General features: G+C 50.3%; 1 long non-coding RNA gene across 5 annotated transcripts in view; it reads left to right on the top strand.

Moving 5' to 3' along the window:
- Positions 1-5,778: 5,778 nt before the first annotated feature.
- LOC119145286 overlaps positions 5,779-22,876 on the top strand; it is a 36,753-nt gene continuing 19,655 nt past the window's right edge. For 3 of the 5 annotated variants that reach the window (XR_005103372.1, XR_005103375.1, XR_005103371.1), the window contains exons 1-2: positions 5,779-6,271; positions 19,627-19,754. This is a non-coding gene — a long non-coding RNA (uncharacterized LOC119145286). Of the gene's footprint in view, positions 6,272-19,626; positions 19,755-21,494; positions 21,614-22,876 lie in introns of all 5 variants that reach the window. The other 2 variants (XR_005103374.1, XR_005103373.1) reach the window with 2 other exon arrangements.

The raw sequence follows: 22,876 nt of genomic DNA, 5'->3' as shown, positions 1-22,876 counted from the left end.
TGCTTTTTTTGACAGCCACATTAATATTCATTATTCATCAGGGAAGAAAACGCTGAGCTGTTTATCATTGCTTCATTAGATTTAGCCAAATACCAGCTAAACATAATTACTTGCACAAACTCCAGTGGCAAGGCTCAAAATTTGTACTGAAAAAAGAAATATCTAAGGAAGAGAGGCAGAAATCTGACGGGAGGTCCAAGCTCACCGCTGGGTTCTGAGCTGTAGCGCTGCTTTCTGACCAGCAAGAAGGCACACGAGCTAAAGAGGTCCCGAAGTGCTCCGTTCCCACCTGACCGAGCTGCAGCTCCGGCAAGGACACGCCGGTACAAGAAGCAGCTCCAGAGCCACCAAGAGGCCCCGGCGAGGCTGGGTGATTACCGATAACCGCCTGGTCCCAGTCCCTCCCGGCACAGCCAGTGCCGCTCACCTGGCACGGGAAAACCTGTCAGACCCCCAGGCTGGAGCCCAGCCCTTCTAAGCTGGCCCCAGAAAAGAAGCGAGGGGAGAAAATTTCCTTTGCTTGCTCTCTTGAGCTACTCGTTTATTTTGTGCCCACAGGGGATGGTGGGGAGCCTGGACCTCCCTCCAGCCCCCTCAGCATGGGTCAGAGCAGGGCCAACAGCCCCTCCAGGTGCTTCCGCTGGGTTTTGTAGGTGGGGAAATATAAGCCATTCCCCCTTCCTACAGGCTTAATTAAGCTAATCAAGCCTTCCCTTCCCTCTGTGCTTCCCTGCCAGTGAAAGCCGGGGCACAGGGCTGTGCAGATCCCAGCGGTGATGTCCCATGGAAGCCCCACTCCATCCCAGCCTGCCTGACGGAGCCCACCCAGAGATGCTCTCTAGCATGTGTGGAAGGCAAGTCACCTCTACTCCTCCCCCAGGGCCTGACCAATGTTAAATACCTCTAGCAGGCACCTGAAAAGGAAGCAAAGGTTCTTCTCTGCCTTTCAGATCTACTTGCTAATTACAAAGCGCGTTCATTTTAGCACCCTGCTATCCCATAATTGATGTTGGATACCTCTCACAATGAGCCTGATTTAAATGTATACATGTTTCTCCTTCTCCTGAAACCCTGCTGGCTGTGAGACACCTAATTAACAGCAGAGCTTTCAAAGTCTCCCTAACAAACGCATCCCTGTGTTTCTTAGCACAAGGACTCTCATTAGCGAAGCTGTGCTTTGTGATTATTTATACCCCCTTCTATAATTAAAAATTCTGAAAGCTAATTACAATTACCCATCAGTTCTTCAACATTCCGGGACTAGAGACCTTCACCTTTTTTTTAACCATTGTTTTTCTGTTTTAAGTGACATCCCCTCACCCTTCAGGCACAAACACACACACACACACACACACACACACACACACACGCCCTTCGCTGCAGCTCTCCCCGTCGCACTTCACAGCCACTGGTTATTTGCTTTTCTGATGCGTTTTGCTCCATTGTTGCCAGCAACCCTGTTTGCTTTGGTAGCTGGAAGTAGAAGCAAGTGACAGCAATTGCTCGTGGCTCCCAAGAGGTGAGGGAGCATGTGAGGGGCTCACGTGTGCGTGCAAGGGTCTCACATGTGCGTGCGAGGGGCTCGCACACCTCAGCTGTAGCCCTGGGGAACTGGTGCTGCCGTGCTGGGGAATGATGGGGGGCAGTGGTTAGGGTCCCTCTCCCGGGACCAATTGCCCATGTGTACGTTCTCTTTAGGTTTAGGCCAGGTTATTCCCATTGTTGTGGCCACCCACCAGCTGAGCTGGGTGCTGCATCCAGCCATGCCAGGCAAGGCACCCACATAACCCCATTCCCACCTCGTTCTGTGACCCCCTCCCAACAATTTTTGGGTTTTAGGAGCAGGACTGAAAAGGGACTGTGAAAAACGACTTTCAAATAGAGCAAGTTCCCTACACGGGCTGAGTCTGGGAAGTCATAATCTTAATATGAACATCTTTAAATATCCTTACTAATGGGCTCATTCTTTAATTTCCTGAAGCAATGACAGTTTCAACAGACCCTATATCACAGCTAAGATGGGATCTGTCACCGAATGGCTGAATTATATTTCATCCTTTATTTTTATCAGCTCCGCTGACTTATTTATTACATTTAGAGTCTCAGCTGCCTTTTGTCTGGCCTGTACTTTGCTGATCCGCATAGAGGAAAAAGCAATAGTTTATAAAGCCATTTTCACAGCGTCCCCATAATTTTAGGCCATGTCTGAGGCTTCATTTTGAATGAAACTCTGTAGATAAACTGTTATTCATGGTGATGCCTGTGAAGTCCTTGGCAGCCCCCAGAGAACGCTGCCTGCTTATAAAGGGCTTTCCCTCAGATTTATTTCTGAAGAACAAAGGGCAATTTTCCCATCTTCACAGCAGCAGTCCACGTGGCAGATGCCGCTCAGGGCATTATCTTGCAGCACTTTTTTTACTGAAAACATAATACAATCCCGGGCTGCGTGTGGCCAGAGAACGAGCCTTGAGGATCGCTTCCCATGCAGGGGCCGGGTGGGTTTGCAGCTGGTGGCTGCTCCTCAGGTCAGCACAGCCCTGTTTCTAGCTGGGATGCTGGGCAGGGCAGTGGGAAAGCCCCCACGTGTTTCCCTGCTGGGCATCACTGGGTGGTCCTGCCCTGCCACCAGCTTTGCTGCACAGCAGCTGCCCGGTTCACCCCCCGACATCGGGGCAAGAAGGTGATTTCCCACTCGACTTGTCCCCCACCTTGCTGCTCCAAAAGCCTGGCTCCTGGCAGTTCAGCCTGGAGCAGGTCCCGGCCAGGCTTTAAGCATCTGGACATTACGCATATGGGTGTTACTGCGCCAAGAGAGCAGTTGGTCATGTTGTCCTGGATGCATTCCCATGCTCCTCGCTCTGCTCATGTGTTGGCTCCAGCATCGTGCAAGCGCCCGGGAGCAGCGAGCATCTTCCAGCCCGCACCGCTCAGCTGCTTTGCCGCACTGGGATGGCTGAGCACCATCTGCGAGCCTCACTGGCCTCTCCTGCCCACCGAGTGGTTCAGGGCAGCTCCCAGTGGGGCACAGAGATGAGCTGCTGGCAAATGTTGGTGTCCTCGAGCCAGCCACAGTTTCGGGGACAGAGAATTTTCCAGGCAGAGAAGGAGAGCAGAAAGGAGCTGGGGGAGCAGAGGCAAAGCACATGAGCAGCTCTGAGAGCTTCTCCTGAGACCCAGCAAGTGCCAAAGTTAATACATTTAATATATTTTGTATGCGCTATGCCAGCCATTAGAAATGTGCTTGTTCTGTCATTGCTCTGAGGCAATCACGGTGAAGCATTTGTCCTCTGAGTGCACAGGGGAAAATTAGAGTGCCCTGAGCTGAATTGGTCAGCCAAAAATAATGTACAGCTTTATCCTTGGAAGGAAATTGGGCATTGATTGGAGGACAGAAGTTCGGTGCAATAGTTAAAGCAACGTGATATTTCTGTACATTAGGGAAGCGTGCGTGGTAGGCGTAATTCAGGGCATACACCACTGGTTCCCCATCACATTCCTTTGCATGCCTTCGCCCATGGTGGGAGGAGAGCGGCTCTCGCCGGGCGATGTGTCCCGGTCCCTTGCTCAGCACATCACCAGGCATGGTGCTGTCCCACGGGAGCAGCGGTGATTCTGCCACGGAGGTCTTTAGCACAGCTGTAAACTTTGAGTGGGGAAACACCAGGAACGTGAATACACTCATTGCCATGTACTGATTTAGCAGTCGTGGGGGGAAGCGATGGAGCAAATCAGCTTTGGCCTAAATGCGGGCAGCTGCCAGCCTGGACCCAGCCTGACCCACTGCTCGGTTGCCTGCCCTCCACTGCTGCTGTACAGCTCAGTGATGGGTTGGGTGGGCTAAGACAGATACGAGGAACTGCTTCAGTTTTGGGGTGTATGGTTTTTGCATCAACAGTGGATTTCCAAGTCTTTTCATATTACTAAATATCTCCTTAGCAAGTGTTTCTATTCCTTCAGTTCCTATGCCAATGGATATTAAGAGGGGGGAAAAAAGGCAGCTTCTGGCTTAGGTAATTATAAGATTGCTTCTATTGCTGCTGACAGAATGGTGGGACTATCTGAGCTTTATTTCTTCCTGGAGAAAGGCTGAGGAAAGACCTAGAAGAGAGCTTTTGCTAAAGCATCCTGCTAGCATGAGGCGCCAGGCAGCTAGGCGTGCTGCCTGCTCAGCAAGTCCAGGCGTGCTGTGAGCAGAAACCCAAGATCATCCGTTCTCCACTCTGGGGAGCGTTTCCAGCCTTATCACGGGATGTAGAAGGGACGACCTGGTGCCACTCGTGAATAAAAGGCCTATAGAAAAATTCAGCCTGTGGATTTCCCTGGGAGCTTGCCCGAGCTGACAGCTTCTGCAGCCCTTAGCAGGCTTGCGGAGGTAATTTCATTAGTTTCTGTGCATCGGTCTGGAGAAGTGGAAGCTCAGATGGGACTGGCACTCACGAGAGGAAACTCACAGCCAGCGGAGCAGCAGCCGTGTCTGTGTTACTCTACAGTGGTAAAGCTGCTTTGGGAGCCTTCGGGATATGTTTCCACAGCAGCGGTGCAAGCGAACTGATGTGCATCAGGGCGAGAACGTGCGTGCCGTGGCCTTCCTCTGTCTCCCCTCACCACAGCTAAAACCTGGAACAGGCACAAAGCAGCAAGTGACCAGGAAAAAACACTGAGGTGCCTGCCTCCGGTGGACAGTCCCTTGACAGGGTATTAGCTTTGAGTGCCAGGCCAGTGCTGCCACTGGTGCAGGCTGCTGAGCCCTGGGTGACTGGCACAGCAGTGCCTGGGCTGGGATGCTCCATCAGGAACCAGTGGCTGTCAGGGGAGAAGCAGCCCGGTCCCTTCAGCTGGAGGCACTTTCCCCATCACAGCCCGTCCAAACCATGAGAAATTTCTCTGGGCCCTATGAATATTTAAAGTAACTTGCAGGATCTCAAGGGCTCCCTATCTGTCCTTCTTAAGGACGGTAATGATCTCTGAATATGAAATTAGAAATAATTGTAATCTATTCATCCTTTTAATAACGAGTCAATAATTCCAGTACTCGTTGGCAGAAGTTCTCTGGAAGTTTTCCATCCTGCGTGAGCTGAAGCAGTTTCACTGCCGGCTGAATTAGCAGCTTTTCTCTTTGCAGCAGCTCGTGGCCTTCCAACACCTGAGAGACTCAGCACCGAGTGCCACAAGCTGTGGTTGGCTCCTGCACTGGCTGTCGGTGAGCTGCTCTGTCTGACCGTGCATCCTCAGGGCCCCGGCTCATGGGCAGGAAGCATCCGAGAGCAGCAGCTGTGAAGCGATCAGGAAAGGCAGAATGCTTTTATTTTAGAGCAAACTTTCCAATTCCAGTGGTAACTTCAGGAATTCACAGGCACGTCCAAGGACAGAAAGCCAAGTGCTCTGTTCCCAAAGTTAATATGTGTATATTTATACAGACAACAAGAGAAAAAAGGAGCTTATGACTAAACATTACAGTAGCCCGAAGAGTACAGCAGTATTTTAAGCTCCTGCCTGCTATCTTTGGACTGTGACTCTCTGATGAGTAACAAAATATTTGCGCTTTTTTTTCCCTTTATGGGTCTGTCATTTCACTGGCAGAATCTTGTCCTATTGACCCAAAGAACCTCAATTTTGAAGCTATTAAAACCTAATTTTCTATACCAGGCTCCTGAGACAGGCACTAACTTTCATAGAATAATTCATTCCTTTCCTCTGGAAAAAAAAAAAAAAAGAAAGAAAGAAAAAGAAAAAAGAGAGAAGAGAGAAGAGAAAGACGTTCAACTGCCTATTCAAAGGGAAGCCTGGGATGGAGCTGCGCAGCCAGGAAAGGCTGCCTGTGTGTTTGCTGCTGATACTTCCCACCGCAGTGTCCTTCCAGGACAGGAGCAGAAACACTCTTTAGATAAATGCCTGTTTAGTAGCTGTGGAGCGTCCGCTGTATTTACACAAGACAACTGCCGTGGAGTGATAAAACCCACAGCCCCTGCCGCTGTGCTGCATCCTGCCTGCGGGCAGAGCTGGGCCGCCAAGGTCGGGGCTTGGCCCGCAGCGGGCAGGAGCCGGCAGGATGGCTCATCCCCTCTCTTCTGGTGGGATGAAGTAAACTTCCAGCCTCCTTCACCTCCAAAACCCTTGGGTTTGCTTGATCCCAGGAGCTCGGTGCTCACCTGCATCCAAGCCTGAAGCCCTGCATGCCATGCTGCAGTGGTGCGATAGCCGCTCAGCTCCTAATATTCCTGAAAGGCTGATGGGGTTCCAGGGAGGTGTTAGAAGAGTTTGGAGCCACTGGGTGAGTTAATCCCACATTGCTGCCGCTTCTTTTGCCAAAATATAAACATTGTGGAAAAGAAAGGATTGACAGAATAAAGCCTGAATTGCATTTTGGCACCAGGAGGAGGGTTTGCCAAAGAGTAAAGCCATGATCCCAAGGTGGGATGCCTTTTTCCAAACCAACATGGAAGAGCGGATTTCGAAGGCTAATGCCAACTTTGCTGCCAGGGTCATGTTCCCTGACGTCATTAAAACACGTGAGGGGGAAAGAGAGGGTGGCAGCAAAGGAAAATGTGCCATTTTCTGGGGCTGGCATCTCTTTTTGGTTGCTGGGTACCAGGTGACTGAGCAAATATCCCGGGGCTGTCATCTGTAAGAGGAACAAAGGGAGGGTTTGGCTGGGGGATGAGTGCAAGGGGGACCCAGGGGGCATGGGCAGAGCTGGGAGTTGTGTCCTGGGAGCAAACTGAGCAGAGTAAGTCAGGAAACTGGGGACCCCCCCCTTGAGTGTCATGAAACCAGTGGGAAAATAGTGGTGTTTTGCTGGGCTGTGCTACGGTGGGGCCAAGGAGATGCCCTGGCTCTCCCCTTCTGCTGCAAACTCCTTGCAGTGCTCACTCCGGTGCCAGTGAACCCGGCAGCTGGTGGTGCTCTGCCGGGCCACCCTTTCATATTCCCAGTCGTGATAACACTTTGTTGGATAAGTGCTTTTTAAACCCTACAGATAGATAGAGTATCTGGAGTGGCATTTCAAAAGAAAAAATCGAGACAAGATTCATTACAGGCACCAGTAAATGTCAAACATTTTATCAACTGTGTAAAGTGCCATGTTAAGCTGTCTTTCCCCCCCAAAGCTTGATTAAAACTATAAATGCCTTTTTAATATTAATATTATTCCCTCCTCCGTGCTGCCTGTTTGGTTATTTGCAATGGCAAGGAAGGGCCTGTGGTTAGCAGAGGAGGCAGTGTGGGCAGGAGAGGCAGGGGTGCAGACAGCAGGAGCCCCACCATTCTGTTCGGTCCCAGCGATGTGGGTACCTGGCTCGGGGTTGGCCCCTGGGAGGGTAGCAGTGCCCACCCACCACCCTGCCCCAGGCTGAGCCCTCCTGCTGCAGGACCCTCGTCCTGGGGCAACGACCCAGGCAGGCTGAGTGCCTTCCTCCCCTTTGAACTCGGTCCTGCTCTGAAACGCTTCTGCACCCATCTCTCTCCTACAAGGAGAGTTGTCTATAACAGGTCCTTCTCACTAAGCTGTGTTTAATTAAAATCTGGCTCTGTTGCATGTGCTAATTAGCACTCTTTGCTTGGAGGCTCAGACTCAACGCATATCTAAATCCGTGGTCCAAATCTAGTGTAATAATAAATAGCTGCGCAGGCTGTTTCACAAGGATCCCAAAGTTGTTGCTGTCGTCATCTGCAGTGTGACTCCCAACACTGGCAGTGCTGAGTGGGTCTGCCGGAGCCAGCCCACGGGGCTGGGAAGGCCTCACGTGTTTCCCCAAAGACTCCTGGAATTCACAGGGAACATGCGCTTTGATATGACTTGCATTGCGGGGAGGCAGCAGCTCCTGCCTGGCTCGGCTCACCCTGGCTCTGGGGGTCCGCAGGTCCCCCTGTTGCTCAATAAGGCTGAGCCAGTGTTTATCCTGTCTTTTCGTGATGTTTTCCCTGCAAGTCGTCTTCAGCCCGGAGCTAGTCTGGCTGTTCAACCTGCCTTCGTCCCGAACACCACCGCCGTGCTCTTGGATGATGTCTCATTGTGTGGATGTGCCGACACAATGAGTTATGCGGGGCTGTGGCAGAGCAACAAGGCTATCAGTTAAGTTCACGGAGATTGATAGGTAAAATAAATGATGGTAAACGAATTAACTCTGTCTGAGGATTGAGGCTGCCTGTGTACAAAGGGAAAGGCTCACGCGGGTTGGTGCTTTCCACTCATGCTGGTCCCGGTGAGGCGGGTGGGAGGACGGTGCCAGCGCTGGCAGCCTGCATGGGAGCCATGCCACAGCTGCCTGGGGGGGAGGGGGGGGGAGTGAGCTGTAGGAGCCCCGCTGAGCCCCAGGCATGGGTCCTGTCACCTCACTGAGAAATCGTACATGAATTTTAAATTAACACTGCTGTGCTAGATCTACAAACTCCTCTGTAAAGATCAGCACTTTACCAAAAATGATGCAGTGAACTGCTAGAGATATTAACTGATGCTTCCTATCCACCTGTCACCTTGTACCGACGCTTAGCCTCGGCTACGTAAATGCCATTTTGCAGAGTCACTTAAAAAGATGTGTAAATTGAGGGGAAGAAGGGATGCAGAGAGAAGCCCAGAGAGCATTAGGGGGAGTCTGGAGGTTCCTCTGTTGTGATAAAACAGACATCTAATGGCACTGGGCAAGACTAATGGGCGCTCTGCGGGCAGCACATCATTCAGTCCTGGCGACTTTGCCTTCAAGTCCCCGCACGTTATAGATGAGGTAGCTGGTAACTACTTTGTCGCCACTTGACAGCCTTGATGGCTTTGGGGCGCGGCAGTCTCCTGTCTGGCACGTCTCCCCTCACTCCCAAGGGATCTCATCAAGGGAGAGGTGTGGGATGGCCAACGCTTTTTGGGGATAACCCAATCCCTGCATCAGCACTGATGCTAACCCACGTGTTAAACTGGAATATCAGACTCAAGTCCCATACCGAGAGCACCACAGAAGTGGGTTAGAGCCAGACATTTAATTACCACAGCAAGGCTTTTATTTATTTTTTAGGTTTGGGCTGGGAGCGGGAGGTTGATGCGAGCACAGACAAAACGGATGGTTGGCAACTCCCATCTGTGCAGTCCTACAAATCACCCATGATTCACAGTTATATAAAGCTTCTTATATAGTAAACAATCTTGTTAATAAAAGCAGAAGTACAAGGTCCAATGTAATCCAGCGAGTGTGACTAACTGGATTTATAGGCTCACTCCCAGTGCTCAGTGCAGAAGCAGAAAGATTCCTCAGATCTTACAGGAACTAATTTTTGCAAAGATCCTCAGCAGTGATGGTTCCGCCTGGAGAAGGGACAATGGCCATTCCGGGGACACTGGTTGGTTTGCTCCGGAGGCAGTGCTTCCCACCCTGGGCTCGGCTCACTGCTGCAGGTGACTCCCAGGCTTGGCTCCGGCACTGCTGGACCCCCGACTGCGCAGCCAGCCTCAGTGGGGGCTCTGTTTTCTTGCTGGCTCAGTGTCAGGATGGAAAGCTCTTTTTCCTTGGAATAAAGCGGTGATTATGGGGTGCCTATCACCTCCCCAAGGTGCTTTTGCAGAGATGGATGTATTCCCGTGATCTCTGGCTTCCCTGTAGCCAGAGCTTTTCCAGCTTTCCATCTCCAGGTCTGGGGCATGATGAGTTGGGTCTTCACATTCCCGTACTGGTTTTGTTCGTGCCGTTTGTCGCCCCTGGAAAGGGAACGGTGAGATTTGGTGCACGGTCTGGAGGGAGGAGTGGGCTTTGGGGAGGGCTGTTGAGAAGGAGGCTTTGAGAACAGCCAGTATTTATAGACTATGACAGCAATGGCATTTGCAGATAATTTGGGATATTAAGGGAAAATAGCAGCATTTGCTTCCCCAGTTACACAAAGTATTTGTGCTGACAGCCGTCCCCGTCCCCTCCCAATCCAGCGAAAGCACGGTTCCCATCACTCACTCATAAAACCTCTCACGACTTTTTGCTTTTCTCAGAGACAGCAAGTGGGAGAGTTTTGTCATTCCAGAGGCACCGTCAGCCTCAGTGCTGCCTGGAGCGTTCCCCAGTTGGGAGCCCTGTAAGTGCCAGCCCCGGGCACTGGCAAAGCCCTTGCCACAGGGGTCTTGGTGGTGAGCCCCTGGCTCTGCCCTTGGCCACGCTGACCTCCCTCAGCCCCTTGCTCAGGCTGCGCCCGGGTTCAGACGAACACAAAGTGGAAACAATGACATTGACATAAGCACCTGCCAGACCTCTGCCATCACTGAAGTGGAAGAAAATTCTGTAATTATGCACGCGTGCTTTAATTATGTATTTGAAGAACTAGAGGTTCAGCTTCGGCGTTGACAAGAAGGAGCCTGTTAATTGGCTTATTTTATCACCCAGCGCCAGTGGATGCTTTGCGGTTTGGCCAGGGCGGCTCTGGCACTGCACACGCCCGCAGGTAACGGCACCCGCGGGCACAGGAGGCAGCAGGCAGCATCCTGGTGGGACCGGGTGTGGGCGCCTGCCCTGGGGAACGCCACTCTGCTCTATTTTCCCTGGCCCTACCAGTGTCGATTAAACCGTCATAAGCTGAGGTGCCATATGTCATCTTTTCCTACAGCCTTTTTAAAGTGCGAAGAAAGAGACAACTGTGAGAGGTGGCATTTCCACACTCGGTACCGCAACATATGCTTCTTGTGAATAAACTTGGCCTATTATAATACGGGCAACAGGTAGCGTGACATATGGCCAGGCTATTCTGGAGACTTGGAAAGTAGAAGCAATGGTTTCCAAGCCAGCCCTTGCAAAGATGCTGCCTTCCCAGTGTGTGCTCAGGCCGGGTCCCACCAGGGAGGACACCCATGCCCAGATGCAGGGGGAGCAGGCTGCCCAGTGCTTGCAGCAGCTGCTATCGGCATAACCCAGGGTACCGCAGACCCAGAAATGCAGCTTCACTCACCAACACCAACCATCTTGCCAGCTCATCTGGCTGCAATAGCTCTTCGCACCACCAAATATGAGATTGAGCCACTGGCCACAGGCTGTCTACTTGCCTAATTTCCCATTTTCCCCTTTCCTTTCTTGGAAATTTCGCTTAATGGAATTCACTCAGGAGCCATCACAGCATCCCTGGTGGTGGCTGTTCAGGCCGACTGCCTTATGTAAGCGAGGGAGGGTCCTTGCAAATCTTCCTCCCTTCTGAGGCTTATTTAATTAAAAGCCAGTTCTATGGTGCAGGCGGTAATTATAACTTTTTAGCCTGGAGGATCAAAATGAACTTGTTGCTTATAGTTCTATAATTCAAATCTCCTGCAATGAGTTTGGACACTCAGGAATTTTCAGAATAATTCCTCTATATAAATGTACTTTGCCAATATGATTTTTCCTCACTTGAACTTTTTTGTGTGCTTATATGCAAAGGAAACTGCCTGGGGATATGTTTCTTGCAGAAAGTAGGGATGCTGATTCTCGAAACTATTATGATGGTGAACAGCACTAATTATCCATGTTTTTTTAATACCACAGTAAGATATCTCAGGCAACTGAGCACTGCAGAAGGGGAAACTGCCCTGGGGAAACAACCAGCTGTTTCCTCTGGTGAGGGCGGCAGCGATTTCCCATCGTGATGAGCTGTTGAGACTTCACTTTGGTGTTTTCCTTAGAAATATGCAGGTTGCAGAAAAGCCAGACCCCGTCTGTGATTGAAGGGAAAAGGGTGGGAAAAGCAAGAGGCCGTCAGTCCCTTGTTAATTACCTGCAGGTTCTTTTCCTCTCGGGCAGCTCTGGGAAACCACAGCAGCAATAAAGATGATTCCAATGTTTGGATGCAGTGCTGAGTCATGGGTAGGATTCGGGGAGGTTTGAAGTGTTGGCCAAAGGGCAGCCCGGTGGTACAGTGCTGGTGCGGGATGGCAGCCGGCAGGCGAGGGCCGCGGTGCTGAGTGCCCACAGCTGGGGTCCACAGGGAGCCAGCACAGCCCAACCTGGTGCTGGGCTCTCGGTTCTCCCTTTCTATGTGGCTGGAGGGGTTTGCTGTCAGCTGTGACAGCAATTACAGAGCCAGCAGCCAGCAGGGCTGCTGCCTTCCCGCTTGCACATCCTGATGTGTTTGCCAGCGTGGGTTTGGGCTGTGGGTGGATTGCAGCCCTTCAGTGCAGAGATCCTGGTGCCAGAGCATGCAGTCCCTTTGCCATGAGACAATGATGATTTGAAATGACATCTGCATCCCTCCCAGCAGGTACGCTACCAATCACAGGAATTCTGTGCCTTAATGAAGCCAATTAGTGCTGTGGCTCTGCCAGCATGGAAACCTCAGCAAAGTGCACTGAGTAAGGATGCCTGTGCATCCCAGGATTGACCCGCCAAACGCAAGCCATGCTGGTGCCAGTGCTCCTGGCATCTCCCTTCCACACTGGCATGCTGCTGCCAGAGGCCACGGAGCCACAGGGAACTGGAGGGATCTTGTGAGGTGGCAGCACATCACCCACCCCGGCTGTGGGTAGGTCTCAGCCCCTGCAGCCCGTGCCCTGGTGTAAACACCAGCCTGCCCTGCACAGGACAGAAGAGCCATTCGTGGCCTGTGTATCACCTACTTTCGGGCAGACTGGGAGAATTGAAAGGAAAAAAAAAAAAAAAGACTAGTCTACATTCAGAGTGGAAAAGGGCAATGCTGAATTTATTCTAGAGTGGAGTTGAGTCTCCCGAGTACAAGCAGCAGCTGTTTTTCCTGAAAGTGAAAGATGGGGGCATATTCTGCCAGGAGTTTTTAATTTTCTATCCAGTGATTTCAGTGCTGTTTCCATCCCGACTCACCGGTCACGGCAGTGGGAAGCTGCACGTGTGATGGTGCGGGGAGGCTGCTGGCAGCACTGGCTTTCCTGGCTGCACCCCGGCAGCACTACGGGCTCTGGCCCCTTCCTGGAGTGCAGATCGCACCTTTTGGCCCCAGTTTCTTATTCTGCACTTCCAGGAGTATCTGCAATGAGCTGCTTGCTCCACTTCCACCAAGGAAGATGATCTTTTTGCTTCAGTTCATTATAAATACTCATCCAGGGAAATATTAAGTCAGGAATTAAATTCCAGCTACTTACGGGATTGACAAAGGAGTACATCATCCAACTACCTTAGACTGAGGGGTAAGACGACAGAAGCTTATGTAAATAGAGCAGCTTATGCCTGGCTCTAGCTCCCCGCTCCACACCGGTGCTCCCTGAGCCCCCAAACGGGGATGCCCACCCTCCCCAGGACCGGCGTGGTGGTGGGCTCAGCTGCTCCTCCCCAGGCACAGCAGCAGGGAATCAAGCACGAGCTTGGCCCTGCTGATGGAGGAGAGCGCAGAGGTGCAGGTCACGCCGCTTGACCCCATCCTCAGACAACCCTTTCCTGCTTCTGCACACGGAGCTTGCATTCAAAGGGGGGAAACCCAGGAAAGCCTGTTGAAAAGGTTACAATCTGTTAATAAGAAAATTACTCATCTAATTATCTTAATTATGGTTTCACTGAGCTAATGTTATTGCCAATACAAAGGGGAAAAAACCAGAAAAAAAGCAAAAAATCTCCTGGATTAGCAAAGCCTTGATTACAAGCAAGTGAGTAAGATGGTTCTTTTTAAAGCCTCCGTCTACCTCCGTTGCACTTGGTGGGCACAGGCTGAAAGGAGGGGGTTAGAAGGAAGGTCAGGTTGCTTCCCCTGCTGTGATCTGTGCCTTGCTGCTTCAGGCTCAGGGCATGGCAGCCGCTGGTTTGGTGCTTGGCTTTTCACTGGCACGATGTTCCCCGGCTTTGAAAGTCACGGCTAATGGAATAAAGGTGGCTAGAGCCAAGGAGGAGTGACTGCCATGCCTGGGTGCCTTGCACTAATGTATTTACGCCTGCTCTGTGACTTCTCCACAATACAGGAACTGATGCTGTACTGCTACCAAATGCTGTACGCGGTGCCCAGAGTGCTGTGCTGGTGGCCGGTGACATTGCCAGTTCCCTCTGCGGTTTTTCAGATGAGATTAAATCTGCATCTCCTCCTCCCTCAGCCAAGGATGGGGAGCTCCATCGGAAGATGCTCCTCAGGGCAGCATCCACTTGGGGTAGGCAAACACCCACAGCTTCATCCTCGCCCTTCCTCTGGCATTCTCCCCCCTGCAAACGCCTCTGCAGGAAGATGCAGCTCTTACGGTGGCTGAGACTTGTTGCAACCACGTACCGGTTGGGATAAAAATAACGTCCAGGTTTTCAAGGTGTGTGAATGTCGGCTTTCAATCAGCACAAGGTGAACTGGGAAGGGCATTGCCCCCGTTCAGCCAGCAGCTGGCAGCCCTTGCAGAGCCCACAACAAAACTGCTACTGAACAGTGATGTGTTTAAGTGTATGCTTAAACATTGTGTTAATTATGGCTTGTGAGAACGTGTGCAGTAATTACTTTTTTTTTTTGCTGTTAGAAAGCGCAACTACTATTATTGTATAAATAGATGGAGCAAAAGCAAATATGTTTGCTTCTACCTTACCTTGTGCGTTACAGGAAGAAGCACCAGCTGCCTTAGAAACATATTTATTATTCACTCAGAACACACTTTAAAAAAACAGGAATAAACAGCAAAGTCAAAATATTTGGTTTCCACAGCAAGCCAAGGCTGCTGTAGGACTTCTTAGAATGCGGCAGCTAAGGAGCCACATGTCACAGAGTTGTGTAAAATGGAAAGAATATTTTGAGATCAAAAGCTCATTTCAGGTTGCTTTGGCATCAAGCTGTTGCAGCGCTGAGGCACATCATTCCAAGGGCATGGATTTGCACCCCACAACAGAGCCAGCCACCTCCGCCACTTCCATGGGGATGCAGCTCTTCTGAAACCCTCCTGTTTGCTGGCTCTTTGCACCCAAAAAACTCCAACAGCCCCTTCGATGGCTCATTTCAGCAGTGATCGAGGCACCTTGCAGCACCCCGCAATGGCAGAGGCCAAAAGCTTTTCTGAAAGCTGTTTCTTCAAGGCATAGCGGGCGAGCGCTCCTGCCCCCATACAGCCCCTGACCGCATGCTTGTGACGATGGCACAGATGGTAATTACAGGCATTTTGTCTGAATGTCTGTAGGTGTTTTCTCTTGTCAGACTGCGGCCATTTTCAGTTTTAATGATGATAATGGGTTTTGGAGGATGAGTTATGGGCAGCGGGGAAAGCACAAGGCTCTGGAAAAGCAGAGAAAAGGAGAACTTTGCCTGGCACCAGCACTGCGGCAGGTGATGCGTGTCACCTCGTGTTGTTGTCCTCCCCGCACCTTTCTCCCCAGCCCTGCTTCATCCATCCCCACCCTGGGGAGACAAAATAAATAACAGATAAATAGTAAATGCTGCAACAGGTGCTTGCAGCAGCAGGAGTCCGAGTCCTAGTGGTGTTTCAGAGTGGCGAGCTGATGTGTGACCTACTTGCCAGCCCAAAGGTGGCCAGACTTTCAGGTGTTTCAGAGACCACTTAGCCAGGGTGGCCGATGGACAACCTTGACAGCCGAGCACGCGCCACTCCCACCACCCACTTTTCGCACGCCGGGAAGCCGAATAATCCGGTTTTCCCCAGCCCCAGACAGAACAAGCACATCATAAATATGCATCTGCTCAAATGAAAGCATTAGCCCTTGTTTCCTCGAGTGGAACTAACTGAAAAGTGATGATAGTTTTCTGAAAAATGCAAGATTGTGTACACAGAAGCAATTATATATAAACTTATTCATTATTTAACAGCTTGTTAATGAGCGAGTTTTGGTCTCGTAGCTTGGGCCGTACCACCCATTCGCTGCCGTGGGCGGCTGGGCACAGGGAGCAGAGGGACCAAGATGCTGTTCACGTCTGAAGTGGTGACCCCTGGGCACCGAGCTGCGGGAGATGATGGTGGAGAGGCTGGCTGCGGGGCCAGGGGCCAGCGGCACAGCAGCCCTCTTCATCTCCAGCTCCAGATGCCTGCTCGCAGCCTGGAAGCATTAGCTGCATTATACGCTTTTGAAATTCTCATTAAACATGTATAAATGGAAATAATTTGATTTTCTATTGCAAGCAAACAATTTGCATTGATAGAAAATGCATGTTCCTTGAGTAGCGCTGGTGTGCCGGAGCAACCAGCACCACCGGCCGGGCTGCCAGCGCCCACTTTGAGCCTCTGGCAAATAGAGTTTCTCACTTCTATTGGAATTCCCAAACATGCCGAGCTCTGTTATGTGCTGTTGGCATTAACTGGTTGATGCTATTGGGTGTGCGTGGTCTCAGGTCAGGTCCTGCGGTATCACAAGCACGCTGCAGTCGTTTTGGAGGCAACAGGAATGATAACCTTTCTCTCAATACCTGTTACGATGCTGCTTTCAGAAATATTTTTCACATCATTACCCGTTCCAGAATTGAGATATGTACCTGCAAATAGGTGCATGGCACATGGGGATTTGGGGCAAATCAAATCCAGCAAGCTCTTATCCTTTTGCTTGGTGGAAGATTTGTGTGTGTTTAAAAAACACATAGATGCGGTATTTGGGGACAAGGTTTAGTGATGGACTTGGCAGTGCTGGGTTAATGGTTGCACTCGGTGATCTTAAAAGTCTTTTCCAACTTAAATGATTCTATGATAATAAAAGTAAAAACTAATAAACACTGGCAAATGCACATAAGAGGAGGTTTGTTACTTCTGTTAAGCAGATGATGTACATTACTTACACATAGATGCTTATGTGTTGATGGACATGGAAAGCAAAATACTCCATGTACTTGGATGTGGAGGTTCCTTTACATGTCACGATACTCCGCCCCAACCCAAGCCTCTGTCATGCAGCAGCACGAGGGATAACGATTCCCCAGCTGAGGAGCGGGTTCAGCAGGAGCTGGGGTTGGGGCGGTGGGTGCAGCACTTGCCTGGGAAATTAAACACAGCTGCAGAGGAAACTGCTTCGATGGCAGAGGGTGAAGCTATCAATCACCTCATCAGAGGGTAAGCTGCTTCTCAGTGCTCTCCTGGCCTTTCTTTCTCTCTGTGTTGTTCTGGAGCAGAAAAGCCTTGTTGTTTTGGGTTTGGTTTTTTTTTTTTTTTTTGGGGGGGGGGGGGGTGTTGGGTTGTTTGTTTTTTTTTTAATTCAGAGCAAAATGGGCAAGCCCAGGGAAAGCTGCATTTCCCTCTGATTCTGCAGTGAATGGGAGCTGGAGGAGGAAGGTAGAACTGCCTCACGCAGGGAGCGGTAACAGGGTGGCCTCCAAGCAAGCCCTGTCCTTGCTCTGCGGCAGAAGAGCACCAGCTTGTCCCATTGCACGTGCTGGCAGGGATGTTGCTGCCCAGCCTGGGCTGGTGTCAGCTATGCCTGTGGGAAGGCAGCTTGGGAAAGGGCAGGAGCTGCTCGCCTACATCTCCACCAACTTTGGCTGTTGTGGAGGCACCAGGTATGGTGGCCTCTGTGAGGCAGCCCCTTGCAAGGAACTGGTCAATTAGTTGGCACTTAATTCTCTTTCCCCCTCAGACAAGAGGACATTTTAAAATATAGTGTAATCTAGATTACTCAAAATTGATGTAATCGGCTCCCAGACTTCAGAACCAGCTTGACGGCAATGGCTTTTCTTCCCCCATGAGCTAATTTGTTTATTCCTAGAGGAAACAATGCGAGATCTTGTTAACAGAAGTCTGCAGAGGTTGTGTTTTAATTTGGGCAAACAGGAAAGCTGTCAGGCAGGAATCTGAGCAATGGCAAAATTATTAGGGGCATTATTAAAGACACACAATCCCATTAGCATCAATGGGGACAGATAGGCAGGGCTTCTGATGTCTCAGTGGTCATTCTTGGGGAAAGTGGATTCCACATCAGTCAGGACGATGCTTTCCCATTATTTTATTCATCATTATGAATGCGATGAGCTGAGTGGATGCAACTTCTTTGCATTTTAAGCATTAAAACCTGCTGTGGAGGCATGCTTAGCCCCAGCCAGGCAGGGTAGGGACCCTCTGGAGGCAGCTGCCTGCAGCTTGGCAGGTTCATTGCTACAGACTGGTGTTTCCTCCTGACCCTTCACAGTTAAAAAGTTCTTTTAAAAACTGCTGGCAGCAGGTATTTAGGTGTCTTGATGGATATGCTTCCTGCAGAAGACGTGTAGGTTTGGAGTGGGGAAGAAGTCCTATTGCATTTTTTAATACATATCGCTGATGAGGAGTTTCATTGCATTATTCATCCTGGAAACTGTGCGACCAAGAAAGTTAAAAAGGGGGAAATTGCTCCTGTAAGCTGAGGTGTTTTAACATGCAAATGATGGCTTTTATTCCTAGTGACAGAACCACTAGATTTTTAATTTTGCACGCTATGTGCTCGGTTCGCTCTCTGTGCTGACACGGCAGTCCTACGGCTCTGACTGGTGTCTCCCCTATTTCCATTGCTGTCGAGCAGCTCCCAGATCTGTGATAATTTAATTAACCTGCCTTATTCTGCCATATCTGTTGGAACAGGGGAAAAGGATCCAAACAGCCGGGGAGTTACTCCTTTGCCTGAGCACATACATTTCCTATACAAAAGTCACAGAACGGCAGTTTATCCACCTGGAAATCTCATTGTGGGTTTTAAAATTATAGATTGTTTTCCAGACACGTGCCAACTGCCTGGGGAAAAGAAGAAAGCAATCTATCGGGTGGAGTCGTGTCAGAGCTGCCCCTGCCCGTGTGGCTCTGGGGTGGTGAAGCTCTGGGGCAAGCTGAGAGCCAGGTCTCGCGGCAAGTGCTGTGTGTCGTTAGGTCCGATAGCCGCCTGGAAAACCAAGGTGCTTGTGCAAGGGCAAAGGAATGTCAGAAGTTTAGAGGTAAGCTTTGACCCTGCCACTTGTCAATGTGATGCTTCATAGCTCTAAAAATAGAGCATCTCCGATGGAGGAAGGATATTTTTGGAAAAGCTAGTTACTGCAGCCAAGCTCACGCTGTTAACGCAGGTCTTGCTCGGAGCCTTCCTTTAATTTCTTTCTGCACGTAAATTTTACGAAGTGCCAAGAAACAGCTGGTGCGTGCCCTTGTGAAGCAGCACCCCTGGGTGAAGGGAACCTCCCGGGGTCACATCCTGCCCTGGCAGATCTGATGCTGAGCATCCATACCCAACCTGATGCATTACTCTGCCTCTTTGCACATCGTAACCAACCCCCAGCCTGTAAAGTCTGGCTGGGGATAGCAAACCTGGCCAAATATCCATCTCTGTCTCTGTGCGAGGGCTCAGGGAGCTCAGCAAACCCACACAGAGGTGTCAGATGCAGGACGCTGCAAAGAGAAGGGGAGCATGTGGGGTGCTGTGCAACATCCTGCTCCCAGCTGGCCATCACCAGGCTTTCAGAAGCAAACTAATGAGCTGCTTGCAACCGGGTAGTAGGGCCAGGAAGTGGTGGGAGCCCCAAGAGATGCAATTAGTCACCACTTCACTCAAGGCACTACAGTGAAGCCTTATTTGAACCATTAGAAAATCTGATCCCCGGGATCACGCACGTGCCTGGTAATGAACTGAAGGGAATGCCCCCAGCAGTTTAGTTGCCAAAATCACTGCTCAAAACACGCTTTGAGAAGGACTGTAAATACAGGGAAGTGGGTAGAAATTATGAACTCGAGCTAGAAACCTGCACTGAGAGAGCAAGCGCACAAGATCTATTTTTTCTTTTCATAAATGAAAAAAGAAAAATATCCTCTTTTTTTCTCTTGGCTCCCAGCAGGCAGCTCACATCAGCTCCACCACATCTCCCCAGCAATGATGGAAGCTGCCTCGAATGTCTCTTACAAGCACAGAAATTAATACCCTTCTTCACTGGAAGCGGCATATCCAACTGCTCCCCAAAAGGTGAATGTTGATACTCGGACTTTCAGTTGTTAGACATGTGCTTTGGCCTCAGAGCTGCAGAGATGGGGGCATGGGGGAGGAAAGTGTGGTTCTGGGGTATCCTGGTTCTGGGGTGTCCCAGCTCCATTCCTGCAGCATCAGTGGTGGGAAATGCTGCTGCTGAGGCCTGATCCTGCTGGAAAGGTTGTGGCATGACAGCTCCTTCATCAGATGGGTGTCTCAGAGTGTTTTCAATTCAAGAAAAGAGGAGAGAAATAATCATGGATGCTGCCTTATTATCTATGTGGCATTTAAGCGTAATTTATGCTCAGTGTCTCGCCGCTTCTCTGGTAGGAAATTGCATTGTTGGTTCCCCAGCTCTCGGCTTCTGTGGCAACTGTGTCAGAAATACTGAAATAAATCGATCAGTCTTGAGTTCCCTGTGCATTTTTATTGCCAATTTATCAATGCAGGCAAGGCACTAAAAGAGTTACGTTGGCAGGAGGAGGAGGAGGAAGGTGAAGACGTGGTGGCCTGGCTGTCTGCACCATTGCTAAAGAGGGGTTTGGCTGTCTTGGCAGTTGCTGCCCACGCTAGGGATCCGCCTGAATTGTCTGTGCCTCGAGTTTTCCTTCTTTTCTTTTTTTTTTTAATTGCATCCTAATTGGGGAACCAGCAAAAGCTTTAAAAAAAGAAAACAAACAAGCAAAATTAATGAGCAGCGTCAGGGGAGGAAAAAAGCATTTTCTGGCCAGAGTCCTTGGCATGGGTAAGAAATAGCTGCTCCTTTTGGAGAGCGTTTAGTCCGCTGTGAGCTGCCAGCTGAGGAAGTCAAGTGAAAACCAAGTGCCTGGAAGCCGAGTTCACTGCAGCCTCCCTCGGCTTAGCTCATTTAGTGTCTCTGCCTTAGCAGTGGGTACTTGGATGTTTATTCCCAGACTAAATTGCTTTTGGAGCTCCGACTCATTTGTCAGCAAGAGAGAAAACAAGCTGTCGTTTGGACTAACAGCCTTCACAGCTCTTTCTCCAGGTTGTTTGTGCTCATGTCAAGGAGGCACGCGGCGAGCATCCTCAACCGAGGGCCAGCACTAGCCCTGTTGTAGGCACTGCTCGGCCTCCCGGATCAAGGTGGCTGGTGAGCAGGGGAGGAGCCCTCGGCATCTTGCTGGTTAAACCCTTCTGCAAAGACCCAGGGCAGCAGTTCCAGGAATGTCCCGGAGCATCCCGCAGGAGCATCCCGAGCTCCCTCCCTGTCCCTTAGCAGCTGTGCTGCCCAGAGCTGCTTGGTGCCAGTGTTTTCCAGCATGGAAAGAAGGGCTCCTGGTGCTGGCATCCACAAGACACTGACACACTCGGAGCCATGCATCAAAGCTGCAGACTCTTAATGGGAAAAGTTTCCCATGTCTGGGCGATGTCAGAGCCTCTGTCAAACCTCAGAGCTTCCCAGTTCCTCTGGGAGACCAGCTTTGCCTGTGGGCTTTGCTCAAAACAAACATTGCCAGGTGCTCACACAAATTAGGAGGCTGTCTGGTATAGACTGCAAGCAAAGTAAGAGGTGATAAAGCTCCAGCAACTGTCTGTATGCACAGCTCGTTTATATATGGTGTCATAAACCTCCTTCATTTGCATGTCTCCCTCTACAGTCTGGTGGTTGATTCTTTCTGGACAGTGCATGTTTTGGGGTTGATTTTTTTTTTTCCCCTTGTTCTCACTTTGGGTTTTTTTTTCACTGGTTGGTATCTCTTGCCTGTGGGGAAGCAGTCTGTCTTAGAGCAGAGCCTTGCCTTGCCTTGCCTTGGAGCATCATCCACCGCTGCGGCAGCCACGCTGTTTGGCCACGACCAAGTGTGTGGCTGCATATGAGTAAAAGACTGATCCTGGTAGGTATTTCCAGAATTCTCTGAGTCACTTACTGGTGACTTTAAGCCTTCATTGTGAACGTTGCTGATGTCATGGGCCACTTGTGCAGCCTGTGCTACCTTACCCACAACAGCTTTGCCTTTCCTCCCAAGTGCTAAGCAGCAAATGACTTCCTTGTAGGCTGCGTGAAAAACTCATCGTAGGGGAAAGATTCATATGATGTTGCCTGTGTCCATGAGGTCTGCTTTGCAAAGGTGGGAGGAGATAACTCACTGATTTTTGCTAACTCTGCTGTGTACTGGCCTGGGAAACTCCTCACTATGTGAAGAGGGCTCCTTGTGCACGTGTTCTTCCTCTCTTTCTCCATGGACCATCCCAGTGCTCTCTAGAGAAACCAGCAAGTTGTTTTTAGTCCGCAGGGGAGCGATGCTAAATTGCTTTTTTTAGTAGTGATCCTTCTCAGCAGAACTTGTGGAATTTGCCCCAAAGTTTTGGGTAGAAAGAAGAACAGTTTTCTTGCTTTGGCATGAAGTTAGGAATCCAGATGGAGACATTTAACGCCTCACAAGGATTATTAGAGACAAAAAAGCATTGGAACGAAAGCATGCCATAAATCCAAGCCTTTCTGTAAGCTCTAAATCTGTTACACGTTAGACCGTAGTCTTCTAAGACAAAAGTGACTGCACCAAATAGAGACTGTTATTGTTTAAATATTCCTGCTGGGAAATGCTGCATGAAGAGAAGACACAATAGCCGCCCTGATGCAGGATTTATTAGAGCAAGTTGGCACCAGTCTATTTGTAGGGAGTGGAATATGCTTGTAGAGATTATACCAGATTTACAGTGATTAATAATGGATTGGACATGGCAGACTTCAAAGGGTTTGGCTCCCTCGCACTTTGGTGGTAGGTTGAGTTAAAATAAAATTGCAGATTTGCTCCAGCGGTTCGAACAACTGTTTTTCCTTGGAGAGCAAGGCTCTTGGCCAGACAGCATCAGCAAGGCTCCTCTTCTCATGCCCTTGTACCCCCTTGGCTTTGTGCCAGCAGCGCGGCCGATGCCGTGGCATGCCGAGGTTGCCACCCAGCACAGTGTGGTTCCTCATGGAGACCTGCTCAGCACCACAGCCAAACTCAGCTCCGCTGAGCACCCAGCCAGCTCCGGCACCCTGGGAGATGCCTTGCTTTGGGGAAGCTGCTGCATCGGACAGAAACGGCCTGAGGGCCCTGAGCCCATGGCTGCTGGGGAAGGCAAAGCCCGTAATTATGGGAAAGGCTGTTCTC

The sequence above is a fragment of the Falco rusticolus genome, chromosome 3 (assembly GCF_015220075.1).
Source record: "Falco rusticolus isolate bFalRus1 chromosome 3, bFalRus1.pri, whole genome shotgun sequence".
Classification (NCBI taxonomy): domain Eukaryota; kingdom Metazoa; phylum Chordata; class Aves; order Falconiformes; family Falconidae; genus Falco; species Falco rusticolus.
This window is presented reverse-complemented; position numbering and strand designations above follow the sequence as displayed.